This window comes from Hyla sarda, chromosome 2 (genome assembly GCF_029499605.1).
Source record: "Hyla sarda isolate aHylSar1 chromosome 2, aHylSar1.hap1, whole genome shotgun sequence".
Classification (NCBI taxonomy): domain Eukaryota; kingdom Metazoa; phylum Chordata; class Amphibia; order Anura; family Hylidae; genus Hyla; species Hyla sarda.
In genome coordinates, this window is record NC_079190.1 from 181,074,496 (window position 1) to 181,098,814 (window position 24,319).

A 24,319-nucleotide genomic window follows, 5' to 3' on the forward strand; every position below is an offset into this window, starting at 1 on the left:
GCAACGTTGAGGTACAAACAAGCCACATGTTGTGGGGCTGAAGCTCAGTGGTAGAGCATTTGACTGCATGTAAAGAGGTCCGAGTGCCCGTAACACACATTTTTTTTCTTTACAAGCTTAACCGTATCCCACATATGTAGTTTATTGCAGAAAATTAAAAATGTTGAGGTACAGATGAGCTGCATGTTGCGGGGGTATAGCTCAGTGGTAGAGCATTTGACTGCAGATCAAGAGGTCCTTGGTTCAAATCCGAGTGCCCCCTAACACATGCATGCTTTTTTTTACAGCTTAACCACATCCTACATATGTTGTTTATAGCAGACCCCCACTAGCTTTACACTGCAAGATTTTGGTCGCCTCATCCAGTTGATGAGCAGCCACCCTGGAGCGCAGAGGTTCAAGAGGTCCTTGGTTCAAATACAAATGCCCGCTAATGCACAATTTTTTCTTGGTGGGGCATTGTGGTCAGACAGAAAAGAACCATACAACTTCCTCTGTAGTATAAAGCAGCTGATAAGAGTAAAGAGCTTTAAATACAAGTCATTTACTAATCTGTCTAACTTTTTGGCACCAGTTAATTTAAAAAAAAAAAATTGACACACGAGTATCCCTTTAAGATCTACGAATGTAACTCTTTGATCTTTTTGTGGTTTGACAAAACTTACATCTAAGTTACATTTATAGATTGAACCCACCACCTTCACACTGTAAGGTGGCAAGGCTAACCACTTAGCATTCAGAGATCTTGACATAGCCAGTTGAGAGCTAGCTCCACCTTAGGTTGGAGTCCCCCCCCCCCCCCCTTTCCTCTGTGCAGTTGCTCTGTGTGCCAAAACAGGCCAAGACCTTGGTCGCCGCATATGCCAGACAAGCAGCTCCCACGGCATAGTGGTTAGAGCAGCCACCTTGGAGCGAAGAGGTTGTGAGTTCGAATCCTGTCAAGACCCTGAAGATGGCAGCTGTTAAAAGAGATGGATCGTGAGAACCTGGGATGTCTGGTGGATTGGAAGATATCGGTGCATGGATGGACTGAGGCGAGGTGGATGTCAAGGAGAGCAGTTGTCGAGGTAAGTGGTTGGAGGAAGGTGTAGTTGTGGGGCATTGTGGAAGGTGGACTGAGGTGAGGAGGACGTCAAGGAGAGCAGTTGTCGAGGTGAGTGGTTAGAGGGCGTTGCGGAGGAAGGTGTAGTTGTGGGGCATCGTGGAAGGTGGTCCACTGCCTGGAATGGAGGAGTCTAGGTTGGGGATCTGCCAAAAGTGGTGTTGTGTCTGTCGAAGCATGTGGGATGTTGAAAATAAAAAGATGGGGGATTTTATTTGCCTTTTTTTTGTTTTGTTTTTTTTTTTTTTTATCAAGAAAACCTCCTCTGCAATCCACCATTGCCTCCAACCCTTCACACCAACTACCACTACTGCCTCCACACCAACTACCACCACTGCCACCAGCCCTTCACACCAATTACCGGGACCACTCACTTCCACACCAACAACCTTCTTCCTATGGAACCTTCCCACCCACACCACCACCACTCATGGGATTGGAAGATATCGGTGCATGGATGGACTGAGGCGAGGTGGATGTCAGGAAGAGCGGAATGGAGAGCAATGTCCCTGAAGACCCTGGAGCATGTCGCTGGATGGACTGAGGCGAGGAGGATGTCAAGGAGAGCAGTTGTCGAGGTAAGTAAGTGGTTAGAGGGCGTTGCGGAGGAAGGTGTAGTTGTGGGGCATCGTGGAAGGTGGTCCACTGCCTGGAATGGAGGATTCTAGGTTGGGGATCTGCCAAAAGTGGTGTTGTGTCTGTCGAAGCATGTGGGATGTTGAAAATAAAAAGATGGGGGATTTTATTTGCCTTTTTTTTTTTTTTTTTTTTATATCAAGAAAACCTCCTCTGCAATCCACCATTGCCTCCAGCCCTTCACACCAACTACCACTACTGCCTCCACACCAACTACCACCACTGCCACCAGCCCTTCACACCAATTACCGGGACCACTCACTTCCACACCAACAACCTTCTTCCTATGGAACCTTCCCACCCACACCACCACCACTCATGGGATTGGAAGATATCGGTGCATGGATGGACTGAGGCGAGGTGGATGTCAGGAAGAGCGGAATGGAGAGCAATGTCCCTGAAGACCCTGGAGCATGTCGCTGGATGGACTGAGGCGAGGAGGATGTCAAGGAGAGCAGTTGTCGAGGTAAGTAAGTGGTTAGAGGGCGTTGCGGAGGAAGGTGTAGTTGTGGGGCATCGTGGAAGGTGGTCCACTGCCTGGAATGGAGGATTCTAGGTTGGGGATCTGCCAAAAGTGGTGTTGTGTCTGTCGAAGCATGTGGGATGTTGAAAATAAAAAGATGGGGGATTTTATTTGCCTTTTTTTTTTTTTTTTTTTTTATATCAAGAAAACCTCCTCTGCAATCCACCATTGCCTCCAGCCCTTCACACCAACTACCACTACTGCCTCCACACCAACTACCACCACTGCCACCAGCCCTTCACACCAATTACCGGGACCACTCACTTCCACACCAACAACCTTCTTCCTATGGAACCTTCCCACCCACACCACCACCACTCATGGGATTGGAAGATATCGGTGCATGGATGGACTGAGGCGAGGTGGATGTCAGGAAGAGCGGAATGGAGAGCAATGTCCCTGAAGACCCTGGAGCATGTCGCTGGATGGACTGAGGCGAGGAGGATGTCAAGGAGAGCAGTTGTCGAGGTAAGTAAGTGGTTAGAGGGTGTTGCGGAGGAAGGTGTAGTTGTGGGGCATCGTGGAAGGTGGTCCACTGCCTGGAATGGAGGATTCTAGGTTGGGGATCTGCCAAAAGTGGTGTTGTGTCTGTCGAAGCATGTGGGATGTTGAAAATAAAAAGATGGGGGATTTTATTTGCCTTTTTTTTTTTTTTTTTTTATATCACGAAAACCTCCTCTGCAATCCACCATTCACACCAACTACCACCACTGCCTCCACACCAGCTACCACCATTGCCACCAGCCCTTCACACCAACTACCACCCAGGAACCGGGACCACTCACTTACACACCAACAACCTTCTTCCTATGGAATCTTCCCACCCACACTCACATACCAGCTACCACAGCCATCCACACCAGAGCTCCTTCTCCAACACCTTATGGGTGCCTGACCATCAACCACACACACTTCACACACACACACACACACACACACACACACACACACACACACACACACACACACTCCTCCGCTTCCACACTCTGCTGCCACAATTTCTCCAAACGAGCTTCAGGGTGTTCACAGGACTTGAACTCACAACCTCTCTGCTCCAAGGCAGCAGCTCTAACCACTAGACCATGAGAGCTTCATTGAAACTAGCAAGGATGACTGTGGTCTTGGCCTGTTTTGACAAAATCATTTTTTTCCCCACTGGTTCATATACATTTGACTGGGATAGTACAGGCAAGCCGAGAGCTAGTTCGGACTTAGCTTCGAATCCCCCCTCTGTGCGGTTACCCTGGCAAGCCATGTGTTGCGGGGGTATAGCTCAGTGGTAGAGCATTTGACTGCAGATCAAGAGGTCCTTGGCTCAAATCCGAGTGCCCCCTAACACACATTTTTTTGCTTTACGACTTAACCATATCCTACATATGTAGTGGTGGTGGTGGGGGGGAGGCGCCATAGGAAGAAGGTTGTTGGTGTGGAAGTGAGTGGCCCTGGGTGGTGGGCTGAAGGGCTGGAGGCAGTGGTGGTAGTTGGTGTGAAGGGCTGGAGGCAACGTTGAGGTACAAACAAGCCACATGTTGTGGGGCTGAAGCTCAGTGGTAGAGCATTTGACTGCATGTAAAGAGGTCCGAGTGCCCGTAACACACATTTTTTTTCTTTACAAGCTTAACCGTATCCCACATATGTAGTTTATTGCAGAAAATTAAAAATGTTGAGGTACAGATGAGCTGCATGTTGCGGGGGTATAGCTCAGTGGTAGAGCATTTGACTGCAGATCAAGAGGTCCTTGGTTCAAATCCGAGTGCCCCCTAACACATGCATGCTTTTTTTTACAGCTTAACCACATCCTACATATGTTGTTTATAGCAGACCCCCACTAGCTTTGCACTGCAAGATTTTGGTCGCCTCATCCAGTTGATGAGCAGCCACCCTGGAGCGCAGAGGTTCAAGAGGTCCTTGGTTCAAATACAAATGCCCGCTAATGCACAATTTTTTCTTGGTGGGGCATTGTGGTCAGACAGAAAAGAACCATACAACTTCCTCTGTAGTATAAAGCAGCTGATAAGAGTAAAGAGCTTTAAATACAAGTCATTTACTAATCTGTCTAACTTTTTGGCACCAGTTAATTTAAAAAAAAAAAATTGACACACGAGTATCCCTTTAAGATCTACGAATGTAACTCTTTGATCTTTTTGTGGTTTGACAAAACTTACATCTAAGTTACATTTATAGATTGAACCCACCACCTTCACACTGTAAGGTGGCAAGGCTAACCACTTAGCATTCAGAGATCTTGACATAGCCAGTTGAGAGCTAGCTCCACCTTAGGTTGGAGTCCCCCCCCCCCTTTCCTCTGTGCAGTTGCTCTGTGTGCCAAAACAGGCCAAGACCTTGGTCGCCGCATATGCCTGACAAGCAGCTCCCACGGCATAGTGGTTAGAGCAGCCGCCTTGGAGCGAAGAGGTTGTGAGTTCGAATCCTGTCAAGACCCTGAAGATGGCAGCTGTTAAAAGAGATGGATCGTGAGAACCTGGGATGTCTGGTGGATTGGAAGATATCGGTGCATGGATGGACTGAGGCGAGGTGGATGTCAAGGAGAGCAGTTGTCGAGGTAAGTGGTTGGAGGAAGGTGTAGTTGTGGGGCATTGTGGAAGGTGGACTGAGGCGAGGAGGATGTCAAGGAGAGCAGTTGTCGAGGTAAGTGGTTGGAGGAAGGTGTAGTTGTGGGGCATCGTGGAAGGTGGACTGAGGCGAGGAGGACGTCAAGGAGAGCAGTTGTCGAGGTGAGTGGTTAGAGGGCGTTGCGGAGGAAGGTGTAGTTGTGGGGCATCGTGGAAGGTGGTCCACTGCCTGGAATGGAGGATTCTAGGTTGGGGATCTGCCAAAAGTGGTGTTGTGTCTGTCGAAGCATGTGGGATGTTGAAAATAAAAAGATGGGGGATTTTATTTGCCTTTTTTTTATATCACGAAAACCTCCTCTGCAATCCACCATTGCCTCCAGCCCTTCACACCAACTACCACCACTGCCTCCACACCAGCTACCACCATTGCCACCAGCCCTTCACACCAACTACCACCCAGGAACCGGGACCACTCACTTCCACACCAACAACCTTCTTCCTATGGAATCTTCCCACCCACACTCACATACCAGCTACCACAGCCATCCACACCAGAGCTCCTTCTCCAACACCTTATGGGTGCCCGACCATCAACCACTTCACACACACACACACACTCCTCCGCTTCCACACTATGCTGCCACAATTTCTCCAAACGAGCTTCAGGGTGTTCACAGGACTTGAACTCACAACCTCTCTGCTCCAAGGCAGCAGCTCTAACCACTAGACCATGAGAGCTTCATGGAAACTAGCAAGGATGACTGTGGTCTTGGCCTGTTTTGACAAAATCATTTTTTTCCCCACCGGTTCATATACATTTGACTGGGATAGTACAGGCAAGCCGAGAGCTAGTTCGGACTTAGCTTCGAATCCCCCCTCTGTGCGGTTACCCTGGCAAGCCATGTGTTGCGGGGGTATAGCTCAGTGGTAGAGCATTTGACTGCAGATCAAGAGGTCCTTGGCTCAAATCCGAGTGCCCCCTAACACACATTTTTTTGCTTTACGACTTAACCATATCCTACATATGTAGTGGTGGTGGTGGGGGGGAGGCGCCATAGGAAGAAGGTTGTTGGTGTGGAAGTGAGTGGCCCTGGGTGGTGGGCTGAAGGGCTGGAGGCAGTGGTGGTAGTTGGTGTGAAGGGCTGGAGGCAACGTTGAGGTACAAACAAGCCACATGTTGTGGGGCTGAAGCTCAGTGGTAGAGCATTTGACTGCATGTAAAGAGGTCCGAGTGCCCGTAACACACATTTTTTTTCTTTACAAGCTTAACCGTATCCCACATATGTAGTTTATTGCAGAAAATTAAAAATGTTGAGGTACAGATGAGCTGCATGTTGCGGGGGTATAGCTCAGTGGTAGAGCATTTGACTGCAGATCAAGAGGTCCTTGGTTCAAATCCGAGTGCCCCCTAACACATGCATGCTTTTTTTTACAGCTTAACCACATCCTACATATGTTGTTTATAGCAGACCCCCACTAGCTTTACACTGCAAGATTTTGGTCGCCTCATCCAGTTGATGAGCAGCCACCCTGGAGCGCAGAGGTTCAAGAGGTCCTTGGTTCAAATACAAATGCCCGCTAATGCACAATTTTTTCTTGGTGGGGCATTGTGGTCAGACAGAAAAGAACCATACAACTTCCTCTGTAGTATAAAGCAGCTGATAAGAGTAAAGAGCTTTAAATACAAGTCATTTACTAATCTGTCTAACTTTTTGGCACCAGTTAATTTAAAAAAAAAAAATTGACACACGAGTATCCCTTTAAGATCTACGAATGTAACTCTTTGATCTTTTTGTGGTTTGACAAAACTTACATCTAAGTTACATTTATAGATTGAACCCACCACCTTCACACTGTAAGGTGGCAAGGCTAACCACTTAGCATTCAGAGATCTTGACATAGCCAGTTGAGAGCTAGCTCCACCTTAGGTTGGAGTCCCCCCCCCCCCTTTCCTCTGTGCAGTTGCTCTGTGTGCCAAAACAGGCCAAGACCTTGGTCGCCGCATATGCCAGACAAGCAGCTCCCACGGCATAGTGGTTAGAGCAGCCACCTTGGAGCGAAGAGGTTGTGAGTTCGAATCCTGTCAAGACCCTGAAGATGGCAGCTGTTAAAAGAGATGGATCGTGAGAACCTGGGATGTCTGGTGGATTGGAAGATATCGGTGCATGGATGGACTGAGGCGAGGTGGATGTCAAGGAGAGCAGTTGTCGAGGTAAGTGGTTGGAGGAAGGTGTAGTTGTGGGGCATTGTGGAAGGTGGACTGAGGCGAGGAGGATGTCAAGGAGAGCAGTTGTCGAGGTAAGTGGTTGGAGGAAGGTGTAGTTGTGGGGCATCGTGGAAGGTGGACTGAGGTGAGGAGGACGTCAAGGAGAGCAGTTGTCGAGGTGAGTGGTTAGAGGGCGTTGCGGAGGAAGGTGTAGTTGTGGGGCATCGTGGAAGGTGGTCCACTGCCTGGAATGGAGGAGTCTAGGTTGGGGATCTGCCAAAAGTGGTGTTGTGTCTGTCGAAGCATGTGGGATGTTGAAAATAAAAAGATGGGGGATTTTATTTGCCTTTTTTTTGTTTTGTTTTTTTTTTTTTATCAAGAAAACCTCCTCTGCAATCCACCATTGCCTCCAACCCTTCACACCAACTACCACTACTGCCTCCACACCAACTACCACCACTGCCACCAGCCCTTCACACCAATTACCGGGACCACTCACTTCCACACCAACAACCTTCTTCCTATGGAACCTTCCCACCCACACCACCACCACTCATGGGATTGGAAGATATCGGTGCATGGATGGACTGAGGCGAGGTGGATGTCAGGAAGAGCGGAATGGAGAGCAATGTCCCTGAAGACCCTGGAGCATGTCGCTGGATGGACTGAGGCGAGGAGGATGTCAAGGAGAGCAGTTGTCGAGGTAAGTAAGTGGTTAGAGGGCGTTGCGGAGGAAGGTGTAGTTGTGGGGCATCGTGGAAGGTGGTCCACTGCCTGGAATGGAGGATTCTAGGTTGGGGATCTGCCAAAAGTGGTGTTGTGTCTGTCGAAGCATGTGGGATGTTGAAAATAAAAAGATGGGGGATTTTATTTGCCTTTTTTTTTTTTTTATATCAAGAAAACCTCCTCTGCAATCCACCATTGCCTCCAGCCCTTCACACCAACTACCACTACTGCCTCCACACCAACTACCACCACTGCCACCAGCCCTTCACACCAATTACCGGGACCACTCACTTCCACACCAACAACCTTCTTCCTATGGAACCTTCCCACCCACACCACCACCACTCATGGGATTGGAAGATATCGGTGCATGGATGGACTGAGGCGAGGTGGATGTCAGGAAGAGCGGAATGGAGAGCAATGTCCCTGAAGACCCTGGAGCATGTCGCTGGATGGACTGAGGCGAGGAGGATGTCAAGGAGAGCAGTTGTCGAGGTAAGTAAGTGGTTAGAGGGCGTTGCGGAGGAAGGTGTAGTTGTGGGGCATCGTGGAAGGTGGTCCACTGCCTGGAATGGAGGATTCTAGGTTGGGGATCTGCCAAAAGTGGTGTTGTGTCTGTCGAAGCATGTGGGATGTTGAAAATAAAAAGATGGGGGATTTTATTTGCCTTTTTTTTATATCACGAAAACCTCCTCTGCAATCCACCATTGCCTCCAGCCCTTCACACCAACTACCACCACTGCCTCCACACCAGCTACTACCATTGCCACCAGCCCTTCACACCAACTACCACCCAGGAACCGGGACCACTCACTTCCACACCAACAACCTTCTTCCTATGGAATCTTCCCACCCACACTCACATACCAGCTACCACAGCCATCCACACCAGAGCTCCTTCTCCAACACCTTATGGGTGCCCGACCATCAACCACTTCACACACACACACACACTCCTCCGCTTCCACACTATGCTGCCACAATTTCTCCAAACGAGCTTCAGGGTGTTCACAGGACTTGAACTCACAACCTCTCTGCTCCAAGGCAGCAGCTCTAACCACTAGACCATGAGAGCTTCATGGAAACTAGCAAGGATGACTGTGGTCTTGGCCTGTTTTGACAAAATCATTTTTTTCCCCACCGGTTCATATACATTTGACTGGGATAGTACAGGCAAGCCGAGAGCTAGTTCGGACTTAGCTTCGAATCCCCCCTCTGTGCGGTTACCCTGGCAAGCCATGTGTTGCGGGGGTATAGCTCAGTGGTAGAGCATTTGACTGCAGATCAAGAGGTCCTTGGCTCAAATCCGAGTGCCCCCTAACACACATTTTTTTGCTTTACGACTTAACCATATCCTACATATGTAGTGGTGGTGGTGGGGGGGAGGCGCCATAGGAAGAAGGTTGTTGGTGTGGAAGTGAGTGGCCCTGGGTGGTGGGCTGAAGGGCTGGAGGCAGTGGTGGTAGTTGGTGTGAAGGGCTGGAGGCAACGTTGAGGTACAAACAAGCCACATGTTGTGGGGCTGAAGCTCAGTGGTAGAGCATTTGACTGCATGTAAAGAGGTCCGAGTGCCCGTAACACACATTTTTTTTCTTTACAAGCTTAACCGTATCCCACATATGTAGTTTATTGCAGAAAATTAAAAATGTTGAGGTACAGATGAGCTGCATGTTGCGGGGGTATAGCTCAGTGGTAGAGCATTTGACTGCAGATCAAGAGGTCCTTGGTTCAAATCCGAGTGCCCCCTAACACATGCATGCTTTTTTTTACAGCTTAACCACATCCTACATATGTTGTTTATAGCAGACCCCCACTAGCTTTACACTGCAAGATTTTGGTCGCCTCATCCAGTTGATGAGCAGCCACCCTGGAGCGCAGAGGTTCAAGAGGTCCTTGGTTCAAATACAAATGCCCGCTAATGCACAATTTTTTCTTGGTGGGGCATTGTGGTCAGACAGAAAAGAACCATACAACTTCCTCTGTAGTATAAAGCAGCTGATAAGAGTAAAGAGCTTTAAATACAAGTCATTTACTAATCTGTCTAACTTTTTGGCACCAGTTAATTTAAAAAAAAAAAATTGACACACGAGTATCCCTTTAAGATCTACGAATGTAACTCTTTGATCTTTTTGTGGTTTGACAAAACTTACATCTAAGTTACATTTATAGATTGAACCCACCACCTTCACACTGTAAGGTGGCAAGGCTAACCACTTAGCATTCAGAGATCTTGACATAGCCAGTTGAGAGCTAGCTCCACCTTAGGTTGGAGTCCCCCCCCCCCCTTTCCTCTGTGCAGTTGCTCTGTGTGCCAAAACAGGCCAAGACCTTGGTCGCAGCATATGCCAGACAAGCAGCTCCCACGGCATAGTGGTTAGAGCAGCCACCTTGGAGCGAAGAGGTTGTGAGTTCGAATCCTGTCAAGACCCTGAAGATGGCAGCTGTTAAAAGAGATGGATCGTGAGAACCTGGGATGTCTGGTGGATTGGAAGATATCGGTGCATGGATGGACTGAGGCGAGGTGGATGTCAAGGAGAGCAGTTGTCGAGGTAAGTGGTTGGAGGAAGGTGTAGTTGTGGGGCATTGTGGAAGGTGGACTGAGGCGAGGAGGATGTCAAGGAGAGCAGTTGTCGAGGTAAGTGGTTGGAGGAAGGTGTAGTTGTGGGGCATCGTGGAAGGTGGACTGAGGTGAGGAGGACGTCAAGGAGAGCAGTTGTCGAGGTGAGTGGTTAGAGGGCGTTGCGGAGGAAGGTGTAGTTGTGGGGCATCGTGGAAGGTGGTCCACTGCCTGGAATGGAGGAGTCTAGGTTGGGGATCTGCCAAAAGTGGTGTTGTGTCTGTCGAAGCATGTGGGATGTTGAAAATAAAAAGATGGGGGATTTTATTTGCCTTTTTTTTGTTTTGTTTTTTTTTTTTTATCAAGAAAACCTCCTCTGCAATCCACCATTGCCTCCAACCCTTCACACCAACTACCACTACTGCCTCCACACCAACTACCACCACTGCCACCAGCCCTTCACACCAATTACCGGGACCACTCACTTCCACACCAACAACCTTCTTCCTATGGAACCTTCCCACCCACACCACCACCACTCATGGGATTGGAAGATATCGGTGCATGGATGGACTGAGGCGAGGTGGATGTCAGGAAGAGCGGAATGGAGAGCAATGTCCCTGAAGACCCTGGAGCATGTCGCTGGATGGACTGAGGCGAGGAGGATGTCAAGGAGAGCAGTTGTCGAGGTAAGTAAGTGGTTAGAGGGCGTTGCGGAGGAAGGTGTAGTTGTGGGGCATCGTGGAAGGTGGTCCACTGCCTGGAATGGAGGATTCTAGGTTGGGGATCTGCCAAAAGTGGTGTTGTGTCTGTCGAAGCATGTGGGATGTTGAAAATAAAAAGATGGGGGATTTTATTTGCCTTTTTTTTTTTTTATATCAAGAAAACCTCCTCTGCAATCCACCATTGCCTCCAGCCCTTCACACCAACTACCACTACTGCCTCCACACCAACTACCACCACTGCCACCAGCCCTTCACACCAATTACCGGGACCACTCACTTCCACACCAACAACCTTCTTCCTATGGAACCTTCCCACCCACACCACCACCACTCATGGGATTGGAAGATATCGGTGCATGGATGGACTGAGGCGAGGTGGATGTCAGGAAGAGCGGAATGGAGAGCAATGTCCCTGAAGACCCTGGAGCATGTCGCTGGATGGACTGAGGCGAGGAGGATGTCAAGGAGAGCAGTTGTCGAGGTAAGTAAGTGGTTAGAGGGCGTTGCGGAGGAAGGTGTAGTTGTGGGGCATCGTGGAAGGTGGTCCACTGCCTGGAATGGAGGATTCTAGGTTGGGGATCTGCCAAAAGTGGTGTTGTGTCTGTCGAAGCATGTGGGATGTTGAAAATAAAAAGATGGGGGATTTTATTTGCCTTTTTTTTTTTTTTTTTTTTTATATCAAGAAAACCTCCTCTGCAATCCACCATTGCCTCCAGCCCTTCACACCAACTACCACTACTGCCTCCACACCAACTACCACCACTGCCACCAGCCCTTCACACCAATTACCGGGACCACTCACTTCCACACCAACAACCTTCTTCCTATGGAACCTTCCCACCCACACCACCACCACTCATGGGATTGGAAGATATCGGTGCATGGATGGACTGAGGCGAGGTGGATGTCAGGAAGAGCGGAATGGAGAGCAATGTCCCTGAAGACCCTGGAGCATGTCGCTGGATGGACTGAGGCGAGGAGGATGTCAAGGAGAGCAGTTGTCGAGGTAAGTAAGTGGTTAGAGGGTGTTGCGGAGGAAGGTGTAGTTGTGGGGCATCGTGGAAGGTGGTCCACTGCCTGGAATGGAGGATTCTAGGTTGGGGATCTGCCAAAAGTGGTGTTGTGTCTGTCGAAGCATGTGGGATGTTGAAAATAAAAAGATGGGGGATTTTATTTGCCTTTTTTTTTTTTTTTTTTTATATCACGAAAACCTCCTCTGCAATCCACCATTCACACCAACTACCACCACTGCCTCCACACCAGCTACCACCATTGCCACCAGCCCTTCACACCAACTACCACCCAGGAACCGGGACCACTCACTTACACACCAACAACCTTCTTCCTATGGAATCTTCCCACCCACACTCACATACCAGCTACCACAGCCATCCACACCAGAGCTCCTTCTCCAACACCTTATGGGTGCCCGACCATCAACCACACACACTTCACACACACACACACACACACACACACACACACACACACACTCCTCCGCTTCCACACTCTGCTGCCACAATTTCTCCAAACGAGCTTCAGGGTGTTCACAGGACTTGAACTCACAACCTCTCTGCTCCAAGGCAGCAGCTCTAACCACTAGACCATGAGAGCTTCATGGAAACTAGCAAGGATGACTGTGGTCTTGGCCTGTTTTGACAAAATCATTTTTTTCCCCACTGGTTCATATACATTTGACTGGGATAGTACAGGCAAGCCGAGAGCTAGTTCGGACTTAGCTTCGAATCCCCCCTCTGTGCGGTTACCCTGGCAAGCCATGTGTTGCGGGGGTATAGCTCAGTGGTAGAGCATTTGACTGCAGATCAAGAGGTCCTTGGCTCAAATCCGAGTGCCCCCTAACACACATTTTTTTGCTTTACGACTTAACCATATCCTACATATGTAGTGGTGGTGGTGGGGGGGAGGCGCCATAGGAAGAAGGTTGTTGGTGTGGAAGTGAGTGGCCCTGGGTGGTGGGCTGAAGGGCTGGAGGCAGTGGTGGTAGTTGGTGTGAAGGGCTGGAGGCAACGTTGAGGTACAAACAAGCCACATGTTGTGGGGCGTTGCGGAGGAAGGTGTAGTTGTGGGGCATCGTGGAAGGTGGTCCACTGCCTGGAATGGAGGATTCTAGGTTGGGGATCTGCCAAAAGTGGTGTTGTGTCTGTCGAAGCATGTGGGATGTTGAAAATAAAAAGATGGGGGATTTTATTTGCCTTTTTTTTATATCACGAAAACCTCCTCTGCAATCCACCATTGCCTCCAGCCCTTCACACCAACTACCACCACTGCCTCCACACCAGCTACCACCATTGCCACCAGCCCTTCACACCAACTACCACCCAGGAACCGGGACCACTCACTTCCACACCAACAACCTTCTTCCTATGGAATCTTCCCACCCACACTCACATACCAGCTACCACAGCCATCCACACCAGAGCTCCTTCTCCAACACCTTATGGGTGCCCGACCATCAACCACTTCACACACACACACACACTCCTCCGCTTCCACACTATGCTGCCATAATTTCTCCAAACGAGCTTCAGGGTGTTCACAGGACTTGAACTCACAACCTCTCTGCTCCAAGGCAGCAGCTCTAACCACTAGACCATGAGAGCTTCATGGAAACTAGCAAGGATGACTGTGGTCTTGGCCTGTTTTGACAAAATCATTTTTTTCCCCACCGGTTCATATACATTTGACTGGGATAGTACAGGCAAGCCGAGAGCTAGTTCGGACTTAGCTTCGAATCCCCCCTCTGTGCGGTTACCCTGGCAAGCCATGTGTTGCGGGGGTATAGCTCAGTGGTAGAGCATTTGACTGCAGATCAAGAGGTCCTTGGCTCAAATCCGAGTGCCCCCTAACACACATTTTTTTGCTTTACGACTTAACCATATCCTACATATGTAGTGGTGGTGGTGGGGGGGAGGCGCCATAGGAAGAAGGTTGTTGGTGTGGAAGTGAGTGGCCCTGGGTGGTGGGCTGAAGGGCTGGAGGCAGTGGTGGTAGTTGGTGTGAAGGGCTGGAGGCAACGTTGAGGTACAAACAAGCCACATGTTGTGGGGCTGAAGCTCAGTGGTAGAGCATTTGACTGCATGTAAAGAGGTCCGAGTGCCCGTAACACACATTTTTTTTCTTTACAAGCTTAACCGTATCCCACATATGTAGTTTATTGCAGAAAATTAAAAATGTTGAGGTACAGATGAGCTGCATGTTGCGGGGGTATAGCTCAGTGGTAGAGCATTTGACTGCAGATCAAGAGGTCCTTGGTTCAAATCCGAGTGCCCCCTAACACATGCATGCTTTTTTTTACAGCTTAACCACATCCTACATATGTTGTTTATAGCAGACCCCCACTAGCTTTGCACTGCAAGATTTTGGTCGCCTCATCCAGTTGATGAGCAGCCACCCTGGAGCGCAGAGGTTCAAGAGGTCCTTGGTTCAAATACAAATGCCCGCTAATGCACAATTTTTTCTTGGTGGGGCATTGTGGTCAGACAGAAAAGAACCATACAACTTCCTCTGTAGTATAAAGCAGCTGATAAGAGTAAAGAGCTTTAAATACAAGTCATTTACTAATCTGTCTAACTTTTTGGCACCAGTTAATTTAAAAAAAAAAAATTGACACACGAGTATCCCTTTAAGATCTACGAATGTAACTCTTTGATCTTTTTGTGGTTTGACAAAACTTACATCTAAGTTACATTTATAGATTGAACCCACCACCTTCACACTGTAAGGTGGCAAGGCTAACCACTTAGCATTCAGAGATCTTGACATAGCCAGTTGAGAGCTAGCTCCACCTTAGGTTGGAGTCCCCCCCCCCCCCCCCCCCTTTCCTCTGTGCAGTTGCTCTGTGTGCCAAAACAGGCCAAGACCTTGGTCGCCGCATATGCCTGACAAGCAGCTCCCACGGCATAGTGGTTAGAGCAGACGCCTTGGAGCGAAGAGGTTGTGAGTTCGAATCCTGTCAAGACCCTGAAGATGGCAGCTGTTAAAAGAGATGGATCGTGAGAACCTGGGATGTCTGGTGGATTGGAAGATATCGGTGCATGGATGGACTGAGGCGAGGTCGATGTCAAGAAGCATGTGGGATGTTGAAAATAAAAAGATGGGGGATTTTATTTGCCTTTTTTTTTTTTTTTTTATATCAAAAAAACCTCCTCTGCTATCCACCATTGCCTCCAGCCCTTCACACCAACTACCACCACTGCCTCCACACCAGCTACCACCACTGCCACCAGCCCTTCACACCAATTACCGGGACCACTCACTTCCACACCAACAACCTTCTTCCTATGGAACCTTCCCACCCACACCACCACCACTCATGGGATTGGAAGATATCGGTGCATGGATGGACTGAGGCGAGGTGGATGTCAGGAAGAGCGGAATGGAGAGCAATGTCCCTGAAGACCCTGGAGCATGTCGCTGGATGGACTGAGGCGAGGAGGATGTCAAGGAGAGCAGTTGTCGAGGTAAGTAAGTGGTTAGAGGGCGTTGCGGAGGAAGGTGTAGTTGTGGGGCATCGTGGAAGGTGGTCCACTGCCTGGAATGGAGGATTCTAGGTTGGGGATCTGCCAAAAGTGGTGTTGTGTCTGTCGAAGCATGTGGGATGTTGAAAATAAAAAGATGGGGGATTTTATTTGCCTTTTTTTTTTTTTATATCAAGAAAACCTCCTCTGCAATCCACCATTGCCTCCAGCCCTTCACACCAACTACCACTACTGCCTCCACACCAACTACCACCACTGCCACCAGCCCTTCACACCAATTACCGGGACCACTCACTTCCACACCAACAACCTTCTTCCTATGGAACCTTCCCACCCACACCACCACCACTCATGGGATTGGAAGATATCGGTGCATGGATGGACTGAGGCGAGGTGGATGTCAGGAAGAGCGGAATGGAGAGCAATGTCCCTGAAGACCCTGGAGCATGTCGCTGGATGGACTGAGGCGAGGAGGATGTCAAGGAGAGCAGTTGTCGAGGTAAGTAAGTGGTTAGAGGGCGTTGCGGAGGAAGGTGTAGTTGTGGGGCATCGTGGAAGGTGGTCCACTGCCTGGAATGGAGGATTCTAGGTTGGGGATCTGCCAAAAGTGGTGTTGTGTCTGTCGAAGCATGTGGGATGTTGAAAATAAAAAGATGGGGGATTTTATTTGCCTTTTTTTTTTTTTTTTTTTTTATATCAAGAAAACCTCCTCTGCAATCCACCATTGCCTCCAGCCCTTCACACCAACTACCACTACTGCCTCCACACCAACTACCACCACTGCCACCAGCCCTTCACACCAATTACCGGGACCACTCACTTCCACACCAACAACCTTCTTCCTATGGAACCTTCCCACCCACACCACCACCACTCATGGGATTGGAAGATATCGGTGCATGGATGGACTGAGGCGAGGTGGATGTCAGGAAGAGCGGAATGGAGAGCAATGTCCCTGAAGACCCTGGAGCATGTCGCTGGATGGACTGAGGCGAGGAGGATGTCAAGGAGAGCAGTTGTCGAGGTAAGTAAGTGGTTAGAGGGTGTTGCGGAGGAAGGTGTAGTTGTGGGGCATCGTGGAAGGTGGTCCACTGCCTGGAATGGAGGATTCTAGGTTGGGGATCTGCCAAAAGTGGTGTTGTGTCTGTCGAAGCATGTGGGATGTTGAAAATAAAAAGATGGGGGATTTTATTTGCCTTTTTTTTTTTTTTTTTTTTATATCACGAAAACCTCCTCTGCAATCCACCATTCACACCAACTACCACCACTGCCTCCACACCAGCTACCACCATTGCCACCAGCCCTTCACACCAACTACCACCCAGGAACCGGGACCACTCACTTACACACCAACAACCTTCTTCCTATGGAATCTTCCCACCCACACTCACATACCAGCTACCACAGCCATCCACACCAGAGCTCCTTCTCCAACACCTTATGGGTGCCCGACCATCAACCACACACACTTCACACACACACACACACACACACACACACACACACACACACACACACACACTCCTCCGCTTCCACACTCTGCTGCCACAATTTCTCCAAACGAGCTTCAGGGTGTTCACAGGACTTGAACTCACAACCTCTCTGCTCCAAGGCAGCAGCTCTAACCACTAGACCATGAGAGCTTCATGGAAACTAGCAAGGATGACTGTGGTCTTGGCCTGTTTTGACAAAATCATTTTTTTCCCCACTGGTTCATATACATTTGACTGGGATAGTACAGGCAAGCCGAGAGCTAGTTCGGACTTAGCTTCGAATCCCCCCTCTGTGCGGTTACCCTGGCAAGCCATGTGTTGCGGGGGTATAGCTCAGTGGTAGAGCATTTGACTGCAGATCAAGAGGTCCTTGGCTCAAATCCGAGTGCCCCCTAACACACATTTTTTTGCTTTACGACTTAACCATATCCTACATATGTAGTGGTGGTGGTGGGGGGGAGGCGCCATAGGAAGAAGGTTGTTGGTGTGGAAGTGAGTGGCCCTGGGTGGTGGGCTGAAGGGCTGGAGGCAGTGGTGGTAGTTGGTGTGAAGGGCTGGAGGCAACGTTGAGGTACAAACAAGCCACATGTTGTGGGGCTGAAGCTCAGTGGTAGAGCATTTGACTGCATGTAAAGAGGTCCGAGTGCCCGTAACACACATTTTTTTTCTTTACAAGCTTAACCGTATCCCACATATGTAGTTTATTGCAGAAAATTAAAAATGTTGAGGTACAGATGAGCTGCATGTTGCGGGGGTATAGCTCAGTGGTAGAGCATTTGACTGCAGATCAAGAGGTCCTTGGTTCAAATCCGAGTGCCCCCTAACACATGCATGCTTTTTTTTACAGCTTAACCACATCCTACATATGTTGTTTATAGCAGACCCCCACTAGCTTTGCACTGCAAGATTTTGGTCGCCTCATCCAGTTGATGAGCAGCCACCCTGGAGCGCAGAGGTTCAAGAGGTCCTTGGTTCAAATACAAATGCCCGCTAATGCACAATTTTTTCTTGGTGGGGCATTGTGGTCAGACAGAAAAGAACCATACAACTTCCTCTGTAGTATAAAGCAGCTGATAAGAGTAAAGAGCTTTAAATACAAGTCATTTACTAATCTGTCTAACTTTTTGGCACCAGTTAATTTAAAAAAAAAAAATTGACACACGAGTATCCCTTTAAGATCTACGAATGTAACTCTTTGATCTTTTTGTGGTTTGACAAAACTTACATCTAAGTTACATTTATAGATTGAACCCACCACCTTCACACTGTAAGGTGGCAAGGCTAACCACTTAGCATTCAGAGATCTTGACATAGCCAGTTGAGAGCTAGCTCCACCTTAGGTTGGAGTCCCCCCCCCCCCTTTCCTCTGTGCAGTTGCTCTGTGTGCCAAAACAGGCCAAGACCTTGGTCGCCGCATATGCCTGACAAGCAGCTCCCACGGCATAGTGGTTAGAGCAGCCGCCTTGGAGCGAAGAGGTTGTGAGTTCGAATCCTGTCAAGACCCTGAAGATGGCAGCTGTTAAAAGAGATGGATCGTGAGAACCTGGGATGTCTGGTGGATTGGAAGATATCGGTGCATGGATGGACTGAGGCGAGGTGGATGTCAAGGAGAGCAGTTGTCGAGGTAAGTGGTTGGAGGAAGGTGTAGTTGTGGGGCATTGTGGAAGGTGGACTGAGGCGAGGAGGATGTCAAGGAGAGCAGTTGTCGAGGTAAGTGGTTGGAGGAAGGTGTAGTTGTGGGGCATCGTGGAAGGTGGACTGAGGCGAGGAGGACGTCAAGGAGAGCAGTTGTCGAGGTGAGTGGTTAGAGGGCGTTGCGGAGGAAGGTGTAGTTGTGGGGCATCGTGGAAGGTGGTCCACTGCCTGGAATGGAGGATTCTAGGTTGGCGATCTGCCAAAAGTGGTGTTGTGTCTGTCGAAGCATGTGGGATGTTGAAAATAAAAAGATGGGGGATTTTATTTGCCTTTTTTTTATATCACGAAAACCTCCTCTGCAATCCACCATTGCCTCCAGCCCTTCACACCAACTACCACCACTGCCTCCACACCAGCTACCACCATTGCCACCAGCCCTTCACACCAACTACCACCCAGGAACCGGGACCACTCACTTCCACACCAACAACCTTCTTCCTATGGAATCTTCCCACCCACACTCACATACCAGCTACCACAGCCATCCACACCAGAGCTCCTTCTCCAACACCTTATGGGTGCCCGACCATCAACCACTTCACACACACACACACACTCCTCCGCTTCCACACTATGCTGCCATAATTTCTCCAAACGAGCTTCAGGGTGTTCACAGGACTTGAACTCACAACCTCTCTGCTCCAAGGCAGCAGCTCTAACCACTAGACCATGAGAGCTTCATGGAAACTAGCAAGGATGACTGTGGTCTTGGCCTGTTTTGACAAAATCATTTTTTTCCCCACCGGTTCATATACATTTGACTGGGATAGTACAGGCAAGCCGAGAGCTAGTTCGGACTTAGCTTCGAATCCCCCCTCTGTGCGGTTACCCTGGCAAGCCATGTGTTGCGGGGGTATAGCTCAGTGGTAGAGCATTTGACTGCAGATCAAGAGGTCCTTGGCTCAAATCCGAGTGCCCCCTAACACACATTTTTTTGCTTTACGACTTAACCATATCCTACATATGTAGTGGTGGTGGTGGGGGGGAGGCGCCATAGGAAGAAGGTTGTTGGTGTGGAAGTGAGTGGCCCTGGGTGGTGGGCTGAAGGGCTGGAGGCAGTGGTGGTAGTTGGTGTGAAGGGCTGGAGGCAACGTTGAGGTACAAACAAGCCACATGTTGTGGGGCTGAAGCTCAGTGGTAGAGCATTTGACTGCATGTAAAGAGGTCCGAGTGCCCGTAACACACATTTTTTTTCTTTACAAGCTTAACCGTATCCCACATATGTAGTTTATTGCAGAAAATTAAAAATGTTGAGGTACAGATGAGCTGCATGTTGCGGGGGTATAGCTCAGTGGTAGAGCATTTGACTGCAGATCAAGAGGTCCTTGGTTCAAATCCGAGTGCCCCCTAACACATGCATGCTTTTTTTTACAGCTTAACCACATCCTACATATGTTGTTTATAGCAGACCCCCACTAGCTTTGCACTGCAAGATTTTGGTCGCCTCATCCAGTTGATGAGCAGCCACCCTGGAGCGCAGAGGTTCAAGAGGTCCTTGGTTCAAATACAAATGCCCGCTAATGCACAATTTTTTCTTGGTGGGGCATTGTGGTCAGACAGAAAAGAACCATACAACTTCCTCTGTAGTATAAAGCAGCTGATAAGAGTAAAGAGCTTTAAATACAAGTCATTTACTAATCTGTCTAACTTTTTGGCACCAGTTAATTTAAAAAAAAAAAATTGACACACGAGTATCCCTTTAAGATCTACGAATGTAACTCTTTGATCTTTTTGTGGTTTGACAAAACTTACATCTAAGTTACATTTATAGATTGAACCCACCACCTTCACACTGTAAGGTGGCAAGGCTAACCACTTAGCATTCAGAGATCTTGACATAGCCAGTTGAGAGCTAGCTCCACCTTAGGTTGGAGTCCCCCCCCCCCCCCCTTTCCTCTGTGCAGTTGCTCTGTGTGCCAAAACAGGCCAAGACCTTGGTCGCCGCATATGCCTGACAAGCAGCTTCCACGGCATAGTGGTTAGAGCAGACGCCTTGGAGCGAAGAGGTTGTGAGTTCGAATCCTGTCAAGACCCTGAAGATGGCAGCTGTTAAAAGAGATGGATCGTGAGAACCTGGGATGTCTGGTGGATTGGAAGATATCGGTGCATGGATGGACTGAGGCGAGGTCGATGTCAAGAAGCATGTGGGATGTTGAAAATAAAAAGATAGGGGATTTTATTTGCCTTTTTTTTTTTTTTTTTATATCAAGAAAACCTCCTCTGCAATCCACCATTGCCTCCAGCCCTTCACACCAACTACCACCACTGCCTCCACACCAGCTACCACCAGCCCTTCACACCAACTACCACCCAGGAACCGGGACCACTCACTTCCACACCAACAACCTTCTTCCTATGGAATCTTCCCACCCACACTCACATACCAGCTACCACAGCCATCCACACCAGAGCTCCTTCTCCAACACCTTATGGGTGCCCGACCATCAACCACTTCACACACACACACACACACTCCTCCGCTTCCACACTATGCTGCCACAATTTCTCCAAACGAGCTTCAGGGTGTTCACAGGACTTGAACTCACAACCTCTCTGCTCCAAGGCAGCAGCTCTAACCACTAGACCATGAGAGCTTCATGGAAACTAGCAAGGATGACTGTGGTCTTGGCCTGTTTTGACAAAATCATTTTTTTCCCCACCGGTTCATATACATTTGACTGGGATAGTACAGGCAAGCCGAGAGCTAGTTCGGACTTAGCTTCGAATCCCCCCTCTGTGCGGTTACCCTGGCAAGCCATGTGTTGCGGGGGTATAGCTCAGTGGTAGAGCATTTGACTGCAGATCAAGAGGTCCTTGGCTCAAATCCGAGTGCCCCCTAACACACATTTTTTTTGCTTTACGACTTAACCATATCCTACATATGTAGTAGTGGGGCTGAAGCTCAGTGGTAGAGCATTTGACTGCATGTAAAGAGGTCCGAGTGCCCGTAACACACATTTTTTTTCTTTACAAGCTTAACCGTATCCCACATATGTAGTTTATTGCAGAAAATTAAAAATGTTGAGGTACAGATGAGCTGCATGTTGCGGGGGTATAGCTCAGTGGTAGAGCATTTGACTGCAGATCAAGAGGTCCTTGGTTCAAATCCGAGTGCCCCCTAACACATGCATGCTTTTTTTTACAGCTTAACCACATCCTACATATGTTGTTTATAGCAGACCCCCACTAGCTTTGCACTGCAAGATTTTGGTCGCCTCATCCAGTTGATGAGCAGCCACCCTGGAGCGCAGAGGTTCAAGAGGTCCTTGGTTCAAATACAAATGCCCGCTAATGCACAATTTTTTCTTGGTGGGGCATTGTGGTCAGACAGAAAAGAACCATACAACTTCCTCTGTAGTATAAAGCAGCTGATAAGAGTAAAGAGCTTTAAATACAAGTCATTGTATGACCTGGGATGTCTGGTGGATTGGAAGATATCGGTGCATGGATGGACTGAGGCGAGGTGGATGTCAAGGAGAGCAGTTGTCGAGGTAAGTGGTTGGAGGAAGGTGTAGTTGTGGGGCATTGTGGAAGGTGGACTGAGGCATTCAGAGATCTTGACATAGCCAGTTGAGAGCTAGCTCCACCTTAGGTTGGAGTCCCCCCCCCCCTTTCCTCTGTGCAGTTGCTCTGTGTGCCAAAACAGGCCAAGACCTTGGTCGCCGCATATGCCTGACAAGCAGCTCCCACGGCATAGTGGTTAGAGCAGCCGCCTTGGAGCGAAGAGGTTGTGAGTTCGAATCCTGTCAAGACCCTGAAGAAGCTGTTAAAAGAGATGGATCGTGAGAACCTGGGATGTCTGGTGGATTGGAAGATATCGGTGCATGGATGGACTGAGGCGAGGTCGATGTCAAGAAGCATGTGGGATGTTGAAAATAAAAAGATGGGGGATTTTATTTGCCTTTTTTTTTTTTTTTTTATATCAAGAAAACCTCCTCTGCAATCCACCATTGCCTCCAGCCCTTCACACCAACTACCACCACTGCCTCCACACCAGCTACCACCAGCCCTTCACACCAACTACCACCCAGGAACCGGGACCACTCACTTCCACACCAACAACCTTCTTCCTATGGAATCTTCCCACCCACACTCACATACCAGCTACCACAGCCATCCACACCAGAGCTCCTTCTCCAACACCTTATGGGTGCCCGACCATCAACCACTTCACACACACACACACACTCCTCCGCTTCCACACTATGCTGCCACAATTTCTCCAAACGAGCTTCAGGGTGTTCACAGGACTTGAACTCACAACCTCTCTGCTCCAAGGCAGCAGCTCTAACCACTAGACCATGAGAGCTTCATGGAAACTAGCAAGGATGACTGTGGTCTTGGCCTGTTTTGACAAAATCATTTTTTTCCCCACCGGTTCATATACATTTGACTGGGATAGTACAGGCAAGCCGAGAGCTAGTTCGGACTTAGCTTCGAATCCCCCCTCTGTGCGGTTACCCTGGCAAGCCATGTGTTGCGGGGGTATAGCTCAGTGGTAGAGCATTTGACTGCAGATCAAGAGGTCCTTGGCTCAAATCCGAGTGCCCCCTAACACACATTTTTTTTGCTTTACGACTTAACCATATCCTACATATGTAGTAGTGGGGCTGAAGCTCAGTGGTAGAGCATTTGACTGCATGTAAAGAGGTCCGAGTGCCCGTAACACACATTTTTTTTCTTTACAAGCTTAACCGTATCCCACATATGTAGTTTATTGCAGAAAATTAAAAATGTTGAGGTACAGATGAGCTGCATGTTGCGGGGGTATAGCTCAGTGGTAGAGCATTTGACTGCAGATCAAGAGGTCCTTGGTTCAAATCCGAGTGCCCCCTAACACATGCATGCTTTTTTTTACAGCTTAACCACATCCTACATATGTTGTTTATAGCAGACCCCCACTAGCTTTGCACTGCAAGATTTTGGTCGCCTCATCCAGTTGATGAGCAGCCACCCTGGAGCGCAGAGGTTCAAGAGGTCCTTGGTTCAAATACAAATGCCCGCTAATGCACAATTTTTTCTTGGTGGGGCATTGTGGTCAGACAGAAAAGAACCATACAACTTCCTCTGTAGTATAAAGCAGCTGATAAGAGTAAAGAGCTTTAAATACAAGTCATTGTATGACCTGGGATGTCTGGTGGATTGGAAGATATCGGTGCATGGATGGACTGAGGCGAGGTGGATGTCAAGGAGAGCAGTTGTCGAGGTAAGTGGTTGGAGGAAGGTGTAGTTGTGGGGCATTGTGGAAGGTGGACTGAGGCATTCAGAGATCTTGACATAGCCAGTTGAGAGCTAGCTCCACCTTAGGTTGGAGTCCCCCCCCCCCCTTTCCTCTGTGCAGTTGCTCTGTGTGCCAAAACAGGCCAAGACCTTGGTCGCCGCATATGCCTGACAAGCAGCTCCCACGGCATAGTGGTTAGAGCAGCCGCCTTGGAGCGAAGAGGTTGTGAGTTCGAATCCTGTCAAGACCCTGAAGATGGCAGCTGTTAAAAGAGATGGATCGTGAGAACCTGGGATGTCTGGTGGATTGGAAGATATCGGTGCATGGATGGACTGAGGCGAGGTCGATGTCAAGAAGCATGTG

The 24,319-nt window shown here is 48.9% G+C and overlaps 9 non-coding genes across 9 annotated transcripts; all 9 read left to right on the forward strand.

The window, feature by feature from the left end:
* Positions 1–190: 190 nt before the first annotated feature.
* TRNAC-GCA (transfer RNA cysteine (anticodon GCA)) lies at positions 191–262 on the forward strand. Its single transcript has one exon. It is a non-coding gene; the product is annotated as a tRNA-Cys (tRNA).
* Positions 263–3,951: 3,689 nt separating this feature from the next.
* TRNAC-GCA (transfer RNA cysteine (anticodon GCA)) lies at positions 3,952–4,023 on the forward strand. Its single transcript has one exon. It is a non-coding gene; the product is annotated as a tRNA-Cys (tRNA).
* Positions 4,024–6,172: 2,149 nt separating this feature from the next.
* TRNAC-GCA (transfer RNA cysteine (anticodon GCA)) lies at positions 6,173–6,244 on the forward strand. Its single transcript has one exon. It is a non-coding gene; the product is annotated as a tRNA-Cys (tRNA).
* A 3,197-nt stretch (positions 6,245–9,441) lies between these two features.
* TRNAC-GCA (transfer RNA cysteine (anticodon GCA)) lies at positions 9,442–9,513 on the forward strand. The gene has a single exon. It is a non-coding gene; the product is annotated as a tRNA-Cys (tRNA).
* Positions 9,514–14,269: 4,756 nt separating this feature from the next.
* Positions 14,270–14,341, forward strand: TRNAC-GCA (transfer RNA cysteine (anticodon GCA)). The gene has a single exon. It is a non-coding gene; the product is annotated as a tRNA-Cys (tRNA).
* A 3,449-nt stretch (positions 14,342–17,790) lies between these two features.
* TRNAC-GCA (transfer RNA cysteine (anticodon GCA)) lies at positions 17,791–17,862 on the forward strand. Its single transcript has one exon. It is a non-coding gene; the product is annotated as a tRNA-Cys (tRNA).
* Positions 17,863–20,012: 2,150 nt separating this feature from the next.
* On the forward strand, positions 20,013–20,084 carry TRNAC-GCA (transfer RNA cysteine (anticodon GCA)). Its single transcript has one exon. It is a non-coding gene; the product is annotated as a tRNA-Cys (tRNA).
* Positions 20,085–21,783: 1,699 nt separating this feature from the next.
* Positions 21,784–21,855, forward strand: TRNAC-GCA (transfer RNA cysteine (anticodon GCA)). Its single transcript has one exon. It is a non-coding gene; the product is annotated as a tRNA-Cys (tRNA).
* Positions 21,856–23,498: 1,643 nt separating this feature from the next.
* On the forward strand, positions 23,499–23,570 carry TRNAC-GCA (transfer RNA cysteine (anticodon GCA)). Its single transcript has one exon. It is a non-coding gene; the product is annotated as a tRNA-Cys (tRNA).
* Positions 23,571–24,319: the final 749 nt, after the last annotated feature.